We start from the raw sequence: 23393 nt of genomic DNA, 5'->3' as shown, positions 1-23393 counted from the left end.
GTCTTGCTAATCAACACTAAACAAGGTACGCCTCCACGGTGGAATGGGGCTGTTGGCGCTGTGCGTTTCAAACAGTTCCCCTCGCGACCGGCCATATCCATTTGGGTTTTGCTCCACAGGGATTTTGCCTCCCTCAGTTCTTCCCCGCCACTGCAAAACCAGAGGAAATCAGTCTTTGCCGGTGCTTTGCCCCAGCTCATAATGAGATTTCAGGGACATCAAAGTGCCTCTCTCTTGAGGAAGAAAAATAGATCGGATGAGAAATAGGCCCGAAATGCAAATGTCCCGCTGCGATGATGAACATGAGTCAGCTTCCTCGGGAGCGTGGCACAAAGGACTGAGGCAAGTTTGGACAGCTGAGACATTTGGAGAATGAGTTAGCGGATGTGTTTCAATGATACGCTGTTTTTGTCTAAATCATACATAAATCATGTTGTGATGAAAGGCTGCGCGGGGGCTCCAGGCGAAAAAGTGACACCCACAGGTACAACTATGAATCTGTTGGTGAAACCGGCATGAATGCAGCTTCATGAATGGCTTCTGATAACGGAGCTCACTTCCTCTTCAAGCTGGATTAGAGGGTTCATCAGCAAGCTTTTCAGTCTCATAATAGGACTCCACTGCAAGCTGAGCTCTGTTGCCATGTTAACAGAGGAATATCATTGGGGGCATATTGTTACGAATAATAGTTTAGTGAGGACAAGGAATACTTTGCTTTTCATGTTAATCAGGTATAATATGTATTATATCAGAGACACAATAGATGTCTGAACTCAATAAGGCAGCTTCTATTTGTCGAGCTTTTGGCCCCCATTGGAGCTGTAGTTGTTGATCACCTAGGAACCATGAATACTGGTGCTAAATTCTGTGCCATTGTATCTGATAAACATCAAGAAATGTCACTCCATAAGTGGAAAGTTTGGACTGCTGGTTGCACTACGTGAAAAGTGAGGGGAAAGTCATTAGGATTGGTCCTCTGGGGACCTTGAATATCTGCACCAAATTTCATGGCAATCCAACCAATAGTTGTTGACACATTTACCTCAAAACTACAAATAGCAACCTCATGGTAGCGCTGGAAGAGCCAGGTGATAAGCAGAGCTATTAGGGGACATCCTCTGGGGAAGAAGAATGTCTGTACAACATTTCAACGCAGTCCAATATTTATGGATAGTTGGCATGGTTGCTCAATGGTTAGTGTTCCGATGATGAAAAGTGATGCAAATGCGGAAGTACCTTTAAACTTTCATTCTTTCTAATGGCCATGGTTAACTTTGGTTGCCTAAAAAATGTCTTCTTCAGCATTTGGTTGTTACTTAACTCCACCCACCTGTGTCACTCCTGGTTCAAAAAGTCCAAAATGGCAACAAAAATGCCAGAACTCAAGACTTTAAACCAGCAGTCCACAAACCAATAGGATCACTAGAACTAGACCTCATTAGAGAGAAGAGTAGCGCTCATTTTAGGGGAAATCACTCTTGATGCTCTTGTTTCAAGCTAAAAAGAAAAGATCATATCTAAAATGTTTTCACTCAAATCTGTTGGGCCCTTTTTGCAGTATGAGAAGTAAATATTCAGAGTGTGAGTATCATACAGTGTGAGGCAATGAATACAGCCTGGAGGCGAGTCTGGGGTTAAATCATCTGGACTCCTGGTCTCAGCAAACTCTTATTATTTTCCCTGGAAGCTCTCAGTATCAGAAAGAATGTTTCGATTTCCCCCCCCCCCCCCTCAAACCACCAAATGCAACAATGATGAAGGAAGGGCACAGAAACAATAACCGATTGTATCAGCCAGATGAAAATGCCAAGGGACTGGTGGAAACAAACATTTCTCTGGAAAACAGTGGAGACGACAAAGAGCAACACTGTACAGCTGAATGATGCCGTAGATGCATTTATTTCAAAGCTACTCGTTGGGTGGCGACGACAACAGAGATGTTGAAGACGATGAATAAAATCAGCCATTGAAAACATGTAGGAGATGGAAGAATTCATAATGGGTCATGATTTTAAATGACCAGCCGCTGTCAAAGAAACATGCAGGGAATTATTGTTGTCTTGTTTTGTAGATGTACTTTTGGTGAACGATTGCAGTTAGCGCTAGTCTCCATGTCAAATACATTGCTTCACAATAAAAGCCTCTCTTGTTGTCTCACCAGACTTATAATTTAGCTCATTTTCACTTTCACTTATTGATATCTGACTTTAATAACTTAATGAGTCACAAAGACCCAAAAATCCTTTTCCCCATAAACCACCATTATAAAAGAGACGCCTGTAAAGCTGTCGACAGCACACTCGAACTGCAAACAAGCAAAAGAAGTCCGATTGTATAGAAGTCTATGAGAAAATGACTCTACTTCTCTCTTGATTTATTCCCTCAGTAAACATTGTAAACATGAGTTCATGGTCTCAATCTCTAGTTTCAACTCTTCTTCAATACAGCATGATGTTCATTTAGTAAATGATGGTCCATTTAGAGTCACACAGACCATAAAGCAGGGGATGCTTCAGGGCGGGGCTTACTGTGATTGACGGGTCGTTGTTCTCTTAATTTGCTTGTGTTTTGTCCATTTGCACGAGTTTTCTTAAATTGCATTGACCTCTCAGAGCCGCCGTAACGTTGCCTCAATTAGAATTAATGAGACCTCGGGAAAGAAAATGTCAACTAAGTTAGCGTTGCCGTCGAACAATGAATTGCCGCATAACCTTTAACCCAGTGGTGTCTGTATAATCCACAGAACGACACGTTAACTTCAATCAACACAGAACTTAATCGTGGGCTAGATTAGGTGCTGGTGCCATTGAGGCAGAGGACAAGCTGCAGATGGAGGGATCCATTATTCAGAGCAGAACCTCTCCAGTATCCGGCTTTGACAGCCATTTGTTAGATTAACTCTCACTTGTTTGCATTTGGACAAAGGGGGTATCATGCTGAAAGACACATGGGCTAATTGGAAAATGTTACATGTCGAACAGTACACATAAAGCTGCTTTAGAGAGTTAGTTAAATGGTTGATGCTGCTAGGGCTCCATATTCAAAAGAGCTTAGACGACACATTTGTAGTTTTTCATTGGGAGGATCTGCTGGTAAAAGGTCACAGGTCCAGCCTGCCATTAATGTCGGGTTTCCCTTTTGTTGTTATGCCAAGAAAGTAGCACGCAATCAGTGAAATGGTGGAGAATACAAGTGCAAAGGTGCAGGAAATGAATGAACAGAAGACCAGTGTTCGTAATGACCCTTTAAACCACATCTGAAGTGTGATTATTTCTGGCCTCAGCAGGGGATTTGATTTCATCTACCTTTCAGTTATTGGTGTCCAGAAGTCTTTCCATTACATTTCTGATTAGGAAGTTCTCATAAAAATGATAATGAATAAGCCCACTTGGCTCCGCTTGCACACTCTGGATGATTTATTTATTGCACGTGTTTTGGGAAAATGCCTTTCCTGAGCGTGCTAACGAGCAAATATACTAACCATGCTTGGAAATCAAGAGTCTCCTAAGCAAGGAAATACATCACATCTATTCAGCAGCGTATGACATCCATATTTACATAATTGTTTCCCATTTGGAGGACAGAACTATGAGCAGATGGGCTACAAACATCCTATTTATTTTTGGCTAAAGAAAGAAAAGAAAGGAGAAGGAGAATAGCGACATCAGTCATCTCTAACCCTCTAGCGGCTGTTGTAACGATGGCAGAGGAGGGAGTCCGTTAAGTTAATAAAGAGCGACAAAGTCCAGGTAGGGAGGAGCTCAGGGTGGATGGGACAGCTAAGCAATGACTTTACCACAACAGCTGTTATTTTCCCATGATGAAGTAGTCATTTTAACTGTATAACCATAATAAAGTACTTAAACCTACCAAACCTTATCCAGGCACAGACAGAAGATGTCCTCCTGCTAATAGCGCCTTCATGTCATAAAAAGGATTCTATGTGTTGTTGTAAAAAGCATGGACAAAGAACGTATGTTGCCATTTAATTTGAAAGTACCAAAGTTACCAAAAGCTTTGACTCTTTTATGGATAAAACATGTACAGTGATTCCAGCATGACACCTTCTAAATTGCACTTTAGCAGACAGTTTTGAATCCTGTTCAGTTCTCCCATCTGTAATGTGAGACCATGTGATGACAAAGTAGTAATTATTCTTTCCGCTGTAATGATGAATACCAACGATTGAGAATGGTCCCGCACGTTGCTGTGGTCCACCGGTGTAATTTGCAAGCTTAACTGTGTGCACTAAAGAATGCTCATTAACTAATAAAACATTTATAATCTAAACTAATGACGCACACCACTGTGGATTAATGTAAACGAGGCTATGTAGGAACTAACAGACAAGAATAAAAGTGCTGCTGTAGGATCGGAGCTGATGGAAATATAGCAGTTAATCCAGTTCATCACACACTGATAGTGTTTTCACTGTGTTTTAATCCAATGTGTAAATCCTGCTATCAAATGGAAGCAAATGTGTTACAACTCACATACTGTAGTATCAAGTGCAACCACTGAAAAACAATGACAAAAGAAGGGTTGAAGTGAAGTTAAATGTAAACGGTCGTAAGATATTAAGAATGTAAAGCATTCCATGTGTGGGCTTGTATGCGTTCAGTGTTTTGTTCTGATTTGAGTGTGTTTGTGAGTGTTTCTGCAGCCTGACAATGAGTTACAACCCTCCCATTACAGCAAAAGTTTATTTATATTACACCTTTCATTCCAAGGGTAATGCGCCGCTCCACAGAAGGGCGCAAAGAACATTAACGGTAGGAACTGTATACACTGGCACACATGGTGCACTAACAAACAATTAAACAATCACATGCATATTAAACGCACAACCACAGTGACACATGACTTATTGACAGCACAGGAGAAGAAACATGTTCTGTTTTACCTGATTGCAAGATACTCATTGATTTTCTTTAGCACTGAACAGTTTTTTTCCTACCAAATATATTTTTAATTTAACAAATCTAGAATATTAAATATCAAATCAAGACACTTTTGCAGAAAACCGTGGAGACGGATTTTGCCTCTGAAAATGGTCCCCTTTGACCGAATGAGAATGTTGTAGGTTGAGTAATGGCAGTGAGTGGAATGGTAATTGCATGGTAAATTAAGGCTTCACAGATCCCAGATGCTACGTGCATATTTTTCTGCAGCCTGTGGTGGGAATACATTTATAAAGAAGCGCTATTATCCATCTGTCCGTCCGTGCACTCGTTAATTTAGCCATCTACTCTACTGACCAATCTCTGTAGGAATAACGTTCATTTGGACGATTCTTGCGTCCGAGCGCCAACGCACAATGCCAATGTGGGAAGTAGACCACCATTTGTAAAATAACCCTAACCCTTAATGTATTCTTGGAACATGCCAACCAGTGGGGGAACTGGTAATTGATGTCCCTTAGTAATTGGTATCCTTCCGAGTTGTCACAACAATAGAAACAGATGATATTTGCACACAAACCCTGTACTGTTGTCACGCACGCAATGGTCACTTTAAAAGAGGGACAGATACCAACGCGGGCAAACGCAGAGTTAAGTCATTAGCATGTGACGGTTTCTCGGATGGAACTTATTTGGTTTATCTGCTTTGATCTACAGAAGAGGCTTTAACAGCATGCAATCAAAGAGCAACTTCCTGTATCGCGACTCTTAAGGAGTCCCACCGAGTGAAACACACAGAAAGAGCAGGAATCTTTTATGTGTGCGTTGCACAACGTGCAATTTAAAACCCATCAAATGTAAATGTCACACTTCTCACTTCTGGCCATGCAGAGCTCTGAGATTGTTCCACACTCACAGCTGCTGATTTCCCGAATATGTGTCGGCCACATTAGTGGGGCAGAGATATCTGACTGTTTGAAGGCTGCAGTCAGTCGCTCAGCACACAGTTTCCTCCTTAGTCTGAAGAAAGGATGGAGAAATCCTTTGAAACACAGCTGAGGTCTTCCCATTGAACTGTGTTTCACAAGCCCTGAATGCATGAAGAGTCGCTGCATTGACGTCAGCATCTTCTCAGGATGCCGCTGACAGCGTGCGGCCGATTTCAAGCAGTTATGGTGATTTTAAAGGTTCTGTTTGTCCAGCTGTTATTTTGATCAACATAATTGGAGTGCATTATCTTCTGTCTTCACTTCTCTCTGTACATCCGTAGAATATTAAATATGGGAAATGATGTACAGAAAGCCTTGGATTATTGCAAAAAAAAAGAGCTAGCGGTCATCCTGAGCCCTGATTCGTTCTGCAAAAATAACTAACACGTTGCAAAGATTGTCCTACAAAGTCAATACTATATGCCAACTCTCGCAAATTCTGTTAGAAAGTACGGAGTGAAACGTATCACTATTGGGACTAAAAGTAATGATTATTTTGATTTTTTTAAACTATTATGAATTGTTTGATCTACAAAATGTTAACGTCTTCAAAAAAGCTCCAATAAAAATTGGTCCACTGTCACAAAAATGTTAACATGGTGGGATTAGCAAGCTAATGATAGCACGCTAACTGTGACTGTAATGCTACACTGACTGAAAATGTAAAACCGATAGACGCTGTGGGGAGAGAGGCGATGAGCGGCTGAGTTCACACTCTTTTATTTCGTGATGTAGATTAGTGCCCAACGCTCGACTCTATCTCAGAATCGGACTCGCAAGATTAGGACCGATTTAAAACTGTAGAAGGCTTTTTGAGCCATTTTCAACCATGAAATGCAGATTTTTTTAATAAATTTGATAAGAAATGTCAATATTAACACCAGCATTAATGTGTTTCATCAAAGTACAGTTATATAGTTTACAGTTTATAGCTTAAAAACATGTTTAAGTATGTAGTTACTCTTTAATTTACTGTTAAACGGCAATCAATTGATTAATTGGCTCATAATTTCAATACTAATCATTGTTTATTTGATTAATAATCATATATGTTGATTACAAAAATCATGCTTATTAAAAATAATGTAATATATTATTCTAATCATATAAAATGATTATATTATATAATCATTTTTGATCAATTATCTTAGAAAATCATGCTTTTTGATCAAATAAAATAAACATTAATATAATATATAAACTCCTATTTACGCGACAGATAACTAACACCAGTCGTGTCCTTTTCACAAAGTCTTTAACATCGTCTCTATCGTTACCTATTAAGGTGGACTAATCTAACCTTCCCGCAGGGCGGAGGAGGAGGAGGAGGAGGAGGAGGAGGTGGAATAATGAGTTTGAACGCAGCGGTGATGAAGTCCATAAATAAGGAAAGCAGAAAGGTACAAGGCAGGAGATGTTCCGCATTCCCCACCCGGACATGTGTCGGTGTGTACAGTCTGTGCTTTACAGTGGTGGTCCTGCAGAGAGCGGTAGATAGTTTTAATACGAGCCTCCCCTTACTGTACAGCACATAAGCGGAGGGAGGAGCGACCGTGTAGTATTTCTTTTTTTTTGTGTGTGTGTGTGTGTGCGCTCCTTCTTCTCTCCCTCCTGTCGTTGCAGCCCAGCCAAACGCTACTGGAAGGCAACGCAAAAACAGGGGGAACAAACTGCTCATTTTAACGCAACAACAACAACAGCGAAAAGAGGCTTTTGCAGGAAGGAGCTGTGAGGGGAGGGAGGCGTAATTGTGGCAGTGCGAGGCGCAGCAGCAGCTTTAGCAGAGGACCCGGAGCTTCGGAGTGAGAGAGGTCTTTTGGGGGGAGACGTGGAGCCCTACACACACACACACACACACGCACACGCGCCGCTACACTTCAGCAGAAAGCCCGGAGGAGCCACGCTGACCTTTTCCCCGCTTCGTTTCCACACCAAATGCTCTAAAATATCCAACCCTCGAACTGGTGTCCAAGACCGCGTGAGCGTGGAGGGGGTTAACCGACGGTAAGTGTCGCCACCACAGCGTGCTCTGTGTGCTCTGTGTGTGTGTGTGTGTGTGTGTGTGTGTGTGTGTGCGCGCAGTCGGTGCTAGCATCAGTAGCCCGGGCTGGTTTTGACAGATCGGATCGGCAGCCAAGGTAACGCTGCACACGGTGTACAGTACAGGAGGCACAGGGTCTGACCGTGTTGGGCTGCAGCCATTCCGCCATAACTGTTGACGTTCGTCTCAGGTTTGTTGTCATTGAAGCGGTAACGCAGCCGGATGTAACGTGAACTGTGCAGCGGTCATGCTGCCTCTTTTTTATTATTCATTTATTAGTGTGTGATGCTTTCACTATGTGCTGCACACAGGCCCCAACTTGGATCGTTGCCTGCAGCTGCACTCTTGGCGCGCGCGTGCACGGTCCAAATTACGCGTGCATACGTGCACACCCACAGAGGCAGGATCGATACAAGATGATACAGCCGTGATGCATAGGGAGTGGGATATAGGGGGCCTTTCAGTTCAGCTACTTGACCCTGATTCATGTCGTCCTCATGTTCTCCTTGAGGCGTAGGAGCGGATGCATGCATGCATTCTAGTTTTAATAACAGCAGCAATATCTGTGTTTATAATAGCATTGATCCAGATCTAATGTAATCTTATGTAAGGGTGCAATGAGAGCGAAACACACCCTACAAGTCAACTTGCATCTGCTCATCTTAAAACGAAAACCCTCTTCATCAAAGTCAGTGTTTTGAAAAAATTGTCTCATCAGCATTCGTAATAGTTTTGTGTATGACGGTCCACATGAGGCTCACAGACCGCTTTTAGAGTCATTGTTGTTGTTGTGTTTTTGCTTGATGGTGACACCCCCGATGAATGCCCCGTGCATCCCCAGATAATCATTGTTATCAGTCGATGTGTATCACATATTGCTAATATCGGAACAAAGTGTTCTGGAGAGGCACAATGTGCACTGCATTAGAACTATCTGGGTCTGGTATTGAATTACCACAGACGCTCTGACTCCGTTGTATAACTGTGTGTGTGTGTGTGTGTGTGTGTTTTAGATAAACATGCCCTCAAAATACAGTACAATAGGGTGGGCTTTCTGCAACAAAGACAACATTGCCCAGGAAGTTGCCTTGACGTAACCGCGCTGATTACGAAGGAACTGAAATGCCTGATGTGGCCAAGAATCACTTTCCTAATACAGCCCGGTGGTCCCATAGCCCCGCCTGACCGCTGACAGGCAGCTCTCACACGTAATCATTCACTCAGACCATGTGAAAAAATAATCTCAGTGCAGCAGATCGGGACTATAATGGTGACAGTTTGTGTGCGAAGTCCCTCATCACAACATTTTAGCGCTGCAATAATTAAATCACTCAACGTAACCGCTCTGCCCGGAGCCTTTTCAGGGTCTCCTTTCTCAGGGTCTCCTTTCTCAGGGTCTCCTTTCTCAGTCGCGCTCACTTTCACAGTGGTGTCTTGCACCGCGCTGATAGTAAGTGACAGTCTAAAAAGCCGTATGCTCTCGCAGCTTGAATCCATCAAGCTGGCAACAGAAGCGTCTCCTCTGGCACGCCGAGGCTTCTTTCAAAAGGCGCAGAGTATGGATTCTCCCATCAACGTGGTAAACAGCGAAAACTGTAATTAGTTTTTGACTCTTAGATGTCTAAATTATTAGACTTGAGATGTCTTTTGCAAGCAGGGTAGGATATCGGCTCATTTATTCCTCCAAAAGTGCTCGAGTGCAAAGGTGCCTGAGTAGAGTGCGTACACCTTGATTCATAAATAATGTTCCTGTGTTTATTATGTAAATGTCTGTGGTGCTAAACCCCTACGGAGTCTCAGGATTCCTCACTAAACCGGACTGAAACTAAGCTAATTTATGTTCGGATCAGCTGGTGTGGCCCCAGGTGCCCACTGTTCATTAATCATTAGCCCTCCGTTTAAATCGCAGAGTTCTCTCCCCGGGTTGATTATTAGCCCTGGACAAATCCAGCAGTGGAGTATAAACATTTTCTCCACGGAGAGGATTTTAAGGAGACCAAGTGTGGGCTCCGGAGCTCCGGAGAGGGCATAAACCTGTGCAAACAAAGCTCTTCCATCAGAAACAAAATAACTCAGAGAAACACTGAGCTAACAGGGTTTGTACATGCGAGGACACACAGCCGGTGGGTGGGTGTAGCCCCATGTGACCCGGTCTTCCCTTTTTCTCCCCTCCTCTCCTTCCTTTCTCCCCTCTAACTGTTGGCTGGGGCTCCTTCAGGGGGCCAGAGGTGACCTTCAGTCCCAGCAGCAAAGCACCCCATCGGGCCTCTCTTTTTGTGACCCTGTCTTTCGTCCTGGCCTCCTCGCTCCTTCTCCCCTTCCCCCCCTCCCCGTCCCACCCCTCTCTCTCCCTCTCTCTCCTCTTCTACTTCCATCCTCCCCTCCTGTTCCCGCATGGCGGGGCAGCAGCGCTTAATGCGCAGACACGTACAGCGTTCCCTTATATAACTTGGGCTGTGCAGCTGATGTCCTGGCCCTGTATGTCCTGTATAATGATGTCAGAGCTGTCTGGAGAGACAGAGGGCATGCTGGGTAGGCCAATATGTCAAGAGCTATTCCTGAACCGAGTCTGGTGAGCGGGCTGATCCGGGGATTTTCCTCCTCTCTCTTTTTTCTCTCTCTCTCTCTCAGGATGCTCTTGGAAGCTAAGTGGAGATGCAGTTGATTAGATGTTTGTTTTGTGTGTCAGTTTTAATGAAACGTGTGTGAATGACACGAGGAATGAGGAATGTCCTCGACATGGCAGTTATTGTCCCGAGGGAGCGGCCTCATTGTTTGCCCATATGTCAAGCCGAATACCTCCGGACGTCACTGCCCTGGTTTCACATGTTTCTGGCATTTTTTCAAACAAGCTTCTTTTTTTTTTTCAAACCAAAGGCAAGCAAAGGTGACATATCTGCAGCTGATTATCAGACGTTAGCGTCACAGTCGGACTTCTTTAATGTTGCCTTTTCCTCCATGAACTCACATCCCAGAATAACACGCCTGTTATTGTCTTACCTTTTACTTTCCGCTTGACCTCAGCCGACCGTTGCTCATCCAGTGGAAGCCGGGGGTCCGAAGGTGCTTCGCCATGTCGTCTGTGTTTTCGCCTATGACTAATTAGATTATAGCACACACCCATATGATATAGACTCGTAGGTTGTTTCATGGGATCTGTTCAGCCGGGGTGAATGCAGCCGACCACAAGAAGTCATCTGATCATCACGGGTTTCTGCACTGGCTAATAGATTTTGTAGCAGAGTAGAGTATAGCTTGTGTTAGAAACATACTGCGTTTAGACACACAAAGCCATCTTTTATCAAAGGGCACTTGTATAGAAGTGTTTGATTCCGTTTATTTCTATTTCAGCAAATACATCAGCCTCTTAATGCGTCGAGAGATCGCTCAGATGACAATCAGATAACCATCAGGCGTCTTCGTAGAAGCCTACATATCTTTGTGCTTACCAATTAATAGAGTCATTGCCTCAGGGCCACCTTCTTCTCACAGACATCCTCTTGTTTCCACCAAATCCAGTGCTGATGAGCAACATGCAGTATGTGCAACTTGTTGCTTTCAGTGTTTACTCCCCAGCCGACACTTTAACTGTCTCTCAGGACTTAAACTTTCACTGTTTAATCCATCACCTACACTTCAACTTCAATCGGACATACTGGCCGAGGGGCGTCGCTGGTCCGACTTGTAGGGGGCGCTAGAGAGCCATTGTTTTACACAGAAAGCTGCATTCTTTTTCAGATGGCTATTTTCACCAGGCCTGACAAGTCCCCAAAATTTGGTGAGTTTTCATGCATGGCAAGTCCTCCAAAAATACGTACGTTTACCTAAACGTTAGAATAACAATAGGGCCTCGCCTGGCCCGACGTTGTCGGTTGCTCGGGCCCTAATAAAGTAATAATATTTAAAAAAGAGAGCGTGACGAGAGCTGAGCAATGGTTTCTGCTGGGGTACACCACTTGGACAAACCACGCGCAGAACTGCAGTACACCATAAATACTAGAACTAGTAGTAACTAATTTAAGTACATTTGATCAATGTATTGGGGAGAAGGACGGACTGGAGGAAGTTCACTGCTGCTAATATCTGGCATGCAGAGTAATGAGTTGTGTCCTCTCGCCGGCAGCTCCATCCTCATTGTCTGAGGATGATGCTAACCTTTCAGTGTGACGTCGCGGAGGGTTTTGTGTTGCACGCGGAGGCCCGTTGAGCTCCACCGCTGATAAGCACGCCGTCGTGGTGAACATGACGAGCGATTATCAGTGCACTCTGCACCGGTCTCCCCACAGACCACTGGGGGTGGAACACACAAACACATGACAGCCGGCGTGCTCCAAGTTTGTGACCGTTTCTTTTTTTTATGCCCAACTCTTTCGTTTTTCTCCCAGTAGGTTAGGTTTCGCTTTACTCTTTAGTCGGTGGTTTCCTCTCTCTATTCCTCAGTAGCATTGGACGGTTGTCTCTCTCTGCTTCTCTCAGCCAGCTTCCAGATTACCAGGGAAAAATAATAATCTGTAAAATAGCCTTCATTGTCCAGAGAGAGAGAGAGAGTATCAAGACTGTTTTATACTTCTTCCTTATTAGTCAGCTTGGCTCTGCCTGCGTTCAACTGGAGCCACTCACAACTGGCTTTTCATCAACGGGAACACTTGGCACCGAGGCCCGAGAGGTTTATTTTTGCCAGGGTGAAGCGGAGCACTTTACGAGGACATCCCCTCTCTCTCTCTCTCTCTCTCTCTCTCTCTCTCTCTCTCTCTCACTCTCTCTCTCACTCTCTCTCTGTCTCAATTTATGCGGTGGAATAGAAATTAAGCCATTACACATTTGCAGACGTATTAAACAACCAGTTCCCCAGACAATAAAGTGGCTGCTTTTTTTCCTACTCTGTCATAAACACTGAAGCGTTGTGTCGTACTGAGGGATTCCCTTCATGTGGATTCGAGATTAAACTGGCAATAACAATTTCAGCATCTGTGCCCCTGGGGGCAGAAGATAATCAGTTTATAATCAGAGAGTTCCCAAGAGGAATTAATGTGTGTGATTATGAGTTAGTCTGTATGTGGGCGTTAGTGACAAGAGAATTTAAAACAAAAGTAATAGAAAATAATTAAAGATTGGCTCTTTTGTTTTGGTAGATGCAGGGTTATCTTTGTTGTATATGTACCTGTACATATATCATATATCTATATGTCAATAGTACTAGTAGTAATGATTATTTTCATCTTTTTTTTTACTTGATTGAATAATTGTTTGAAAAATATCCAAAAACAAGTTCCCAGAGCCTAAGGCGACATCTTCAAATTGGTTGTTTTTTGCAATCAAAAGTAAAAAATCCTTCAAAAATCCATTTACACATTTAATTAAGAAGCTTGAAAGAGAATGTTTGAGATTTTTGTTTGACAAATGTGATCATTGTTTCAGCTCTACAGTACACTTTACAGTGTTGTACTTTGCTGTATTGTGTGTATGCATAGAACACCGTTCTACCACAATCAACCACCTCCTAAAGGTAAAGGTACGCACGCATAATGGCTTCAATGATTTAGTCGATTGTGGTAAAACACATCTGATACAAGGCAAAAGAATAAATCTGTTATCCTGCTTGGAAGTTTCCCATGCTTCAGCATACTATTGCTGATGTAATGAATAGCTCTGAGCAAAGAGATGCTTACAAAACCGCACAATTACAAATTTGGCCGAGACCCAAGTCCGCTATGCATGGCCACTCGGCTCCTCCAATGTGTTCTGTTTATAGGTCAAAGTTCATAACTGTGGGGGGAAAAAATCCATAAGTACACAATATAACGCTCTCTGCTTGCTGCTGTTGCAATGTTTAATAGGTTTTCTTTTTTTGGAAACGAGGGTTTGAGATGATCTTAAACATCTCTCAAACTGGAGTCATGCTTCAGGACATTAGGATGGACTCGTTCCAACGTCTGATGGTTTGGCAGGTTTCTACAAAACTCCACTTCATCATTGGGTTTTCTTTGGGCACCACACATGCTATAGCTACACCTATAGTACTTTGGCTATGAATTAGCTGTGTAATTACAAGACCAAAATGGAGATCTTTGGTTATACAGTTGGCTTTCAGAATAGAAACATGTTTGTTTTCATTAGACAGTGTAGAACTGTGTCGGGGGTGAATGAGGCTGTGGTATGCTACGTGCATATACAGCAACACCACCAGTCGTGTTCATTCATAATGAAACTATTATTAATATGCAGTATAGCAAACTCTCTCAACTGTTTATCCACTAATACTAGCTAACTACTTCAACTGTATACTTGTCTGGTAAGGCTATTATTATTATTACTATTACACATTGAAAGAAGTCATTCAAGCTTTGGGATTGTGCTTTCGGCCTTATTGCGGTTCCAATACGTTCAGGTACGGCAGGTCATTTCTTTCTCGCAGTTATTGCACAGCTCTCCTATTCATTTACTGCAATCTGCTTCCTCAGTTGGAGAATGGCCTAGATGTGGGTCACATGTCTGGTTTCCACAGCGGTCGAGTCACAACTCCGTCTGACTGGGGCAACAAGTGTGAACGCATGTGTGAGATATTCCCCTGGCAGAAGAATTAGACTTTGGTTTATATTATGACTGTCTGTGAGGTTAAAGATCGCCTCAGAGTTTAGTTGGGCTTCTTTGAAGTGTGACTGAAAGTGACCCAATCTCCACTGGGCCTCTCCATTACTGCCCACCAGGCACTTTTCTGTTTGAGGAAACTTCTTTTTCTGACATCACTTCCAAGCTGGTCTCTGTTTTCCTTCCTCTGATTATTTTGAGTGCATCGCTTTTTAGAGAAAGTAGCCGGGCCACTTGTTGAGTCAGGGTCAGTGCATTTTGTTCACACTCTGTCCCTTCTTTGTGTGGACGTCGGAGTGGAGAATAGTTAGACGTTCAATCTGTGATCGCATAATGATGGTGGCGGAAGTTGTTTGCCATTGTCTCACAGCTGCAGGTGACACGTTGTGGTTTGCGGAGGGGCATGTTGGTGACAGGAAACCTGTTTGACAGTTGAGGCCTTTGTGCTAAAGCAGCGTGTGATACAATTCTATTTATCTGTCACCTTCTCTTGTTTATTACTCAAGTTCCTGCACACTTTCACACGCGTATGCACTTGTCATTTGAGACCGTTTTCTCAGTTATCTCAAAGGAAAGAGACGATCATTGTGATTAACATACATTTGAGCATTTAGCATGTGATATTGATTGCTTCGTTTGATATTGAAACATGTATGTTTGTCCATGTCTCTGTGTCCTTGTGGCAGATGCAGAAACCTCACCATAAACAGCAGCACTTGAGAGGCATGTTTCACCTTCAAGTGATGCTAAGAAGGAGCAAAGTAACCTTTATATAATCCTAAGCACCTCCGCAGGCTTCACACGCTGATGCTTGCTGTTCATATGGATCTAACCTCTGAAACCTGCTTTTATAAATTGCTGTGCAGCCATAGCAAACTAAATGTCTTTGGGGCTTTTTCTTTGGGAATGTGTCAGCTTGGGATGTTTGAAATGATAACCGGCATTTTGAATACATTTGCTGACATTTTATAGACAAATCAATTAGTGTTCATTAGTTGCAGTCCTGATTATATGAGACTGTCAGACAGCTTTGAATGACAGAATATTCCCACCATTAAAGAGAAGATAAAATGGGAAAATTGTTAAGGGGGTTAATCAATTATCATTAATTAAGTGTGGTTAACTTTTATACATGTACTTCATTCATTTAAATCGTTTGAAATTCTTGCTTTGGAGTGATTAATGTGTTGAGGGTGTGAGTCATGTGAAAGGTGTTTACTGGATTGTTGAAAGGGAAAGTTGTTGAGCTTTAGCAAATGATCAAACAAAAGACAGTGTGCACTCTGCCCTTCATAAAAAAACAACGAATAGAAACAATTAAATCCCCGTGAAAGCTGCTACTGCACGAGGACATTCTGTCACTCATGAACACTCTGAAAGTACTAGATGTACTAGTTTTGGAGCAATGTGGAGCATGTAAACAATCATTAATGTATCGCTATGAAAAGTCCCCTATCCTACACATAAGCTAGGTATTGTTGTCCAACCTGAACGCATCATTAATCCAGGGATTTACTCTGAGGTTTACCTGAGCCAGGCAGTGTGTTTCATCTCTACCTGTTAGTGTTGCTACCAGCCAAGGGAAGGGCTGGCGAGCTACGCACTGGGAGGTCCAGAATGCCAAACTAATGCCAAGCGCCCCGAGGCTGTGTGTGTGTGTGTGTGTGTGTGTGTGTGTGTGTGTGTGTGTGTGTGTGTGTGTGTGTGTGTGTGTGTGTGTGTGTGTGTGTGTGTGTGTGTGTGTGTGTGTGTGTGTGTGTGTGTGTGTGTGTGTGTGTGTGTGCGCGTTTGTCTTTGCAAAAGTATCGAGAGACTTGCTGATCTGGCAGGCGAACACATTCCCCATCTGAGTTGTCTCAACTGCAGCCAATCAACAATCTCTGGCCCACAGGAGACACTAACATAGTCTGAAATTATTTAGTAACATCGCTTCTTTTACACACTTGCATGTGGCGCGAGCGTGTGTCGCGTGTTAATTCATGTGCGTGCAAGGCCGCGTGAGAGCAATGCATCGCTGCAGCGTCTCCCCATGTGTTTGGTGTTAGAGGACGAGCTCGTGTCCTCCTGCATAGCTGGCCCGGAGAGCAGGAAACCCAATAGGCAAAGTGTGAAGCCATCACCCTGTGATTAGTCTTACAGTATCATAGTGCAGTAGCTTTAGCGTGGCAACGCCGGGCACACAAACCCGGGGAAGTTGCATGCAAGCTTTGCACACATGCCAATAATACAGCTGATATGCATGCACTTACAAACACGCACTCGCACCCGCAGAGGCACACGCACACACGTGCATGTTCACACGCAGTCGGCTATTCTTGGTGAAGATGTTATCAATCAGGCTCGTACAGATCACCACTCCTGAAGAACACATGTTGCGTTATGTTCTCTGTGCTTGCACGGTATCGCACAGAGGGATATACACAAAGGCACTTACAGTTCATCTTTATCCCGAGCCAGCTCTGTGTTTGTACAGCTCTGTCTAAACTGTCTGGAGTGAGTGTTTAATGCCGAACCCAACAACTGTTTGACTTTGTTCAATGCAGGGCGGCGCTCGGGGAGCAATAGGCTGCCGACAGTCCCGTGTAACTGGAACAACTTCCATATCAAAAACCACTGTTGGTCATTTATTACAGCAATATACTTTGCACTTGTTTTGACTTTCACACGCGGAATTTGTGTGTTTTGCTGATGCTTTTTTTTTCGAAAGCACTGCTTCAGATGATGTTTTGTTGAAATTGAACACAGTGTTGTGCTCCACCCAGGCCAGTTGTTTGTTACTTGATCACAAAGCATCTTAATCATTCCATAAACCTTATTAGACTAAACAAGATTAAAAGATAATTACAAGGGTGTGAAAATGAACAGTGAAAATAATCAAATTGACCTCGCGGAGCATTCATAGAGGATTTGGCTGCATGCCGGCCCGGGCTGACCGGCAAAAGACTGACAAGCTGGCCCCCGAGAAGAGGCTCCAAACGCTGCTTGTGTTCGCGCTGTCGTGTCCCTGACCCGGGCTCCAGCTGGTCGAGAGAGAGAGAGAGAGAGAGAGAGAGAGAGAGAGAGAGAGAGCGAGAGAGAGAGAGAGAGAGAGAGAGAGAGAGAGAGAGATTGTATTCTGTGTGTATCATGTAAAAGTACATAGTTTACAGTCCAGTGCGTTCCTTTGTTATTCCTGTACATCTGTGTGTGTGTGTTGGTGTCCTAACCTGGAGTGTGTTGGCAGACCCTTATCTGACGGGGGGGATTAGCTGACCGTAGGTGACCCTTTGCCTCCTCTCCCCTCTGTCTCTTCAGCATGTCTGCTCTGCTGCTGTAGAACAGACTCTGCGCGGGGTCGACTGTGATCTGACCGGTTTACCCCGTTGAATACAAAACATATTCATGTTTATCATGAACAGCCGTCGGAGTCCTTTCATTTATATTTTAGTATGATATTAAAGGGTCTGTTCACCCATATTACAAAGAAAACATATTTTCTCACTTATTTAAGGGCTTTCTAGCCGTGCAGTTTTGTCATTAAGGTCATAATCCTTAATCTTACTGTTTTTAAGATGCATCCATTTACATTTATTAATTGCCTTCCAAATAATAGTTGTCAGTGGCGGAGTCTTCATATTGCCCAAGGGAGTCCCAGTAAACGATGCAGCATGTAATCCAGCATTACTGTAATTTGATCTCATTGATATCAACCTCACTGAGCTGTGTTCACTGCTGATGCAAACAGGACATTTCATGCTGCTGCTGCTTCACATCAAGTCTTCAGCTGAAGAAAACATCTCTGTTTGGTTCAGATTCCCACAAACATGACGATCATTGCCTCTAATACTGCAAATCATATCTCAAGCCCCAATCATTTGGGTGAATTGTCCATTTCAAAATTCACTTACAAAGACCTTAAAAGCAACCTTTCACAGTGAAGGTTAAGTTGAACCATGCAGATACACAGTTATGCTGTAACCTTACTGTTACTTGTACCACATATGCACATATAAAAAGCCATAGATTACCATATAATGTGCTAATGCTATCAGGGGAAATGTCCCCTCATCCTCCTAAAGCATGTAATTAGACTTAAGTTTACCCTTCATCAGGGACTAATGTCACTCAATTTGAGCCTTCAGAAATGCCGTAAATATATATTTTACGTCTTTGCATGTTACAGCTATGAACGGATTATTTATTATTAGAAAGGAGCACCAGTGTGTTTCCAGCGAGTGAATAATTGATTATCGGAGTGTCTCTGTTGGAGCACAGGCCTCTCATTATGCTGTTGAACACGTACAGTACACAAGCCCGTCTCACACTAACACACACATTTCCATTAAAGCGCACACAGAGAATATCAAATCGCTGTGAGATCGAGGCGTCGCGGCGCTCTGCGTCTCTCCTTCCAGTTCCTCCAAACTGTGCATCAGGATGTGGATGTGTGTGTGTGTGTGTGTGTGTGTGTGTGTGTGTGTGTGTGTGTGTGTGTGTGTGTGTGTGTGTGTGTTTGTGTTTCGGTGTTTCGGTCCTGTGGCAGCGATGCAACCCTCGCTGTGCAGCTCCAGTGAATCCAGTTGAGTCAGAGAGCTCCTTTACTGTAGATTAGAGGCGGGAAGGAAATTAGAGAGAGAAGCAGGAGAGAGAGAGCGAGAGCAGAAAATGGGTCAGACATCTGAGAGCCAGGCAGTCCTTTTTTTTTCTGCAATTGGTGTCAAGACATTATCCAATTGCACCTCTTTTTCCTTCTTCTTTTTTTCTTACTTTCTCTTTCTCTCATGCATTTGTGTTTCTTTTTCTCTCCCCACTTTCCCCGGCCAAGAAAAAGTGCAAAGAGAGGAGAGTTATTATGCTTGGCATGTCTGCAGAGGACGGGCTTTAATTTGGACACGGCCCAACCGATCAATCTCCACATTGGCTCCGTTACAAGACTCTGTGTGTGTGTGTGCGTGTGTGTGTGTGTGCGTGTGTGTGTGAGTCCGCGTGTAACAGCTAAGCTTTTAAACTATGCAAACCAGCAGATTGCTCCGAAAGTAAAGCACACTCTGGATTAATCCCGTGTGGAAATGACTTATTCTATACACAGAGCCGTGGAGGAACAATGAATTGGATTAAACCTGGAATGAGCGTTAATGGAATGCATCGCTAACAAAGTCAAAAATAAAGGACAGTTTGTTCTGTATGTACGAGGCGGTCTGCAGAGGAGCATCAGCTGAGTCCTGCAGGTCTCTCATCTGATCTGACGCGAGTGATGTTAATGTGTCGCCGTAGATACTAGGCTGATTTGGAAAGGAGCTCTCTCTCTCACACACACACACACACACACACATGTGCTCTGATTTACACTTAAGTCGTTTGCATAATATGCAAATACATGGATGCGAATCAGCGGGTGGTTTGGCGAAGTCTTATTGAGCCGGCAACGTTTCCTGTCTGAGGCCTTGGCGTGCCGTCGAGAGCACTCAGCCCACTTGTGTTGGGAGGTCCTCGTGGTGGGCACGACAGCAGCTCACACCAGCCGTCTCCCAGAAGTCGTGCAGCAGTGACACCCCCACAGCAACAACATCATTTACTGAGGCGAACAAATACTTCAAAGTCACACTTTTGCTGTAAAGAGGCGAGGGTCAATTAATCGGTTTGTCTTTAAAATGTCTCAAATGATAAATAATAGTTGCTGAATCGACAAATTGTTGCAGCTCTAAGGGAGAAAAACCTACTAAACTGAACTAGAGGTGAGGCAGCTCACGACAGAAACACCCCGAAAAGCCTCAATAAAGGGTCCAGTTCCATATTAAAATGGAGACGCTTGACGTTTGTCTGTAATATGAAGCTTCTGACGAACAACTCTGTCCCAAACGTCAGATTTGTCCCAAAAGATTAACGACGGTTGCGGTCTAGTCTTGGGAGACGCTGTCATCTTACAAGAGAGATTTCTCTCTTTCTTTTATTGTGAAGATTAAGCATCGCTGTCTTGGTAAAGCGGGACGGGCATACCGATGAGTTCGACATACTCTGTCAAACTCACAGAGGGACAATACTTCAGTAAGTATGAAACGGCTTTGCATGAAAACATAGAAGGTAGAAGATGTTTATTTCTCCCTGGCTTGATGAAATCAGCAGACGGGTATTTCCGGAAAATATGCTGTCTCTCATTAAAGACGAGGATTGTGGAGCAGATGAAGCTTATATAAATACCGTATTGGCCTGAATATGAGACAACCTTTCTTATTGAGACGCACTGATATGACAAGGTGAAGACTGCATCGTCAACCTTTTAATGAAATCTAGTAGTGAGAAATTAAACTGCAGCCTCGTGGTCAGTTCCAGCTGTTTCAAAGAGAATCGGCATCACGTGTGAATTCAGCTGTTTTTGTCCTCGAACTCTTTTCTTCCTGTGAAAAGGAAACGCACGGTTCGTCCAGTCCACCATACATCTAGGAATAAAGGAATGTTTGGAGTGCGTCTGGTAATAGGCATTCCTGCACTCGGTTCTTCAGTCACCATCTCGCTGCTCTGTGATTGGAAAGGTGTTCTCAGACTGCTTTAAGAGTGTCCTTGAGGGCTCGCCGTCTTGTAACAGGACATTTTGAGACGCTGTTAATTGTTTGTTGCTGGACAGATGATTCTGTCCCCGGACAGTTTCTGCAGTAAAGATCCACAAACGCTTTTTACACTCGCCTCCACTCGTTTGTTTTCTTTCGCAAGGCCTTTTCACAGCGGAGGGCGTGACGAATAAACGACACCAAAATACATCAAAACTATTTATAGCTACAGCTCTGCCTTTGTCGGGGTTTAAAGGAGTAACAAAGTTTGCCGGACTACAGAGCCTCCGTGTTGTATAATATAGTGTTCAGTTTGAATAATTCAGGTCCACACAACGTGATTGGTTGATGCCTTTATTTGTGATGGAGTCAGGGTATGGTTAGCCTAGCTTAGCATAAAGACTAAAGGTAGGGAAAACAGTTAGCCTGGCTCTGTCCAAAGTTCCAAAATACGCCTACCAATACCTCCAAACAATACTTATTAAAACCATGTATCTCATTTGTTTAATTGGTACATATCTTGTTTGTGTTTGGTGGTGTTTGTGTCAGGCTAGCCGTCTCTGCCTGCTTCCTGTCTGTATGCTAAGCTAGGCTAACTATGTCCTAACTCAAGCAATGGACCCAACACTGAGACATGAGGTTGATATCAATGCTATGATCTCGCTCTTGAAAAGAATGCAAATGAACGTATTTTGATAAAAATGTCTTGCTATTCCTGCAAAAAGAATGTTGTATTATGGGTTGTTTGTAGCTTTAATGCAGCTAACAATGTGTTTTTCTTTCACGATGAAGTAGACAGAAAGAGAGTCATTGCATTGATAGTCAGTCTAATACTATCGATCCATTAGATGTATGGGTTCATGTTTTATCCTTCTAATGTTGTGGTCCGGTTCAAAGAGGCAAATGGGCTTCAAGGAACAGCTAACATTCTCTCTTCTTTGTGCAGATGTGCACTAAAGCGCGTCACAAGACGAGAGCTAATGTGCTGACACGTTATGTTGTGGACAAAAGAGTCCCGTCTCTCTCCTCTCCTTAACATCTATCCTGCGTATCCATCAGTTCTCTGTATGTACTTCCTTGTCAGTGGTTCCACATCATCATTACTTAAAGGAAGGAATATTGATGAGAACGGCTCATATTCTCTTCCTCAGCTCATACAGTAGATGAGGTCGAGTGCTGTCAGGTTTAACCCCGACTCCTAGCAGCTGGACCTCTTATCTGTTCCGCCTGTGCTGATGCATTATTTACACCCCCGAGTGGCCGGGAGCCGTCTTAGTTTATGGATTAGCCGGAGAATGAGATGCATGGCCACACTGAATCGCCATAGCCAGTGCTGATAACAAACTAGTGGTGTGGCTTAAAGACAAATTAGTACGTCATCATAGCTCTGAGTCATGGAAGAGGCTGTGTCTCAGTCTCGTGGTGATGATGCTCATATATATATATATATATATATATATATATATATATATATATATATATATATATATATATATATATATCTATATAATCCTAATGAAGGCTAACCTGAGGACAGTTTCTCTCCTGACTTTAATTTGTGAGGCAGCAGCAGTTGTGAGACAAACGTTGATACCAAAAAGACCTCCAACTCTGTTCCTCTTTCTCTCTGATAACGCCGCCAACAAGCGTCTGTGTGCGTCCAAGAAGAATTAGTTCATTATCTTCTCAAAGCAGGATGGGAGTGGCTCAGTGTGTGCCGCCTGCCAAGTCAGGTGGAAAGGTGTGAATGGCGTTGTACTACTTGGCAGAATGTCACCAGATAAGAAATAGATTTTGTAAATGTTTCAGGTTTGCTTGTACTTCACAAGCATTTATTATTGGTGTTAAGATTTTATTAACTACATGTAAAGTTTGTCACGAGCCAAGATCAGATGCAAAACCTACAGCTCTACATCTGTAAAGATATTCCATTATCCAAACCGCTTATCCTATTCAGGGTCGCTGGAGCCGATCCCAGCTGACATTGGGCGAAGGCAGGGCACACCAGGTACACAAGGACCGCCCGGGATCGGGGATCGAACCCGGGCCCCTCTAGCTCTGTAAAGATGTGTTGTGCTGAATTAACTTTTATGATGATTCATTTGACTAAAGTGAGTCACAGAGAGTTATGTCCTCTGCCTCGAATACCTCCGTGAACATGGGCAGTGATGCAATACACAGCTTTTAGCAAAGAATCTGCAGATGTGATATTGTTTACCTCTGTTCCCGGGTCAGTGTCATCCTTCTTAATTTGTTTGTTGCTAGGTCAGACAAGCTTGACAAAAGGAAACATGGCGACGCCGGTTGTGTTTAGCTTGGTGCCGCAGTGCGCCAGGCAACAAAGAAGCCG

At 43.5% G+C, this 23393-nt stretch overlaps 1 protein-coding gene across 7 annotated transcripts in view; it reads left to right on the top strand.

Moving 5' to 3' along the window:
* The first annotated feature begins 7496 nt into the window (after positions 1 to 7496).
* LOC142952098 (thyroid hormone receptor alpha-B) overlaps positions 7497 to 23393 on the top strand; it is a 118477-nt gene continuing 102580 nt past the window's right edge. For 6 of the 7 annotated variants that reach the window (XM_076094113.1, XM_076094114.1, XM_076094112.1 and 3 more), the window contains exon 1: positions 7497 to 7894. The gene's annotated coding sequence lies outside the window, so the exon portion shown is untranslated. Of the gene's footprint in view, positions 7895 to 8091; positions 8122 to 23393 lie in introns of those variants that run through there. The other variant, XM_076094110.1, reaches the window with a different exon arrangement.

This window comes from Anarhichas minor, unplaced genomic scaffold, assembly GCF_050575085.1.
Source record: "Anarhichas minor isolate MPS153535 unplaced genomic scaffold, ASM5057508v1 ptg000017l, whole genome shotgun sequence".
Lineage (NCBI taxonomy): Eukaryota > Metazoa > Chordata > Actinopteri > Perciformes > Anarhichadidae > Anarhichas > Anarhichas minor.
This window is presented reverse-complemented; position numbering and strand designations above follow the sequence as displayed.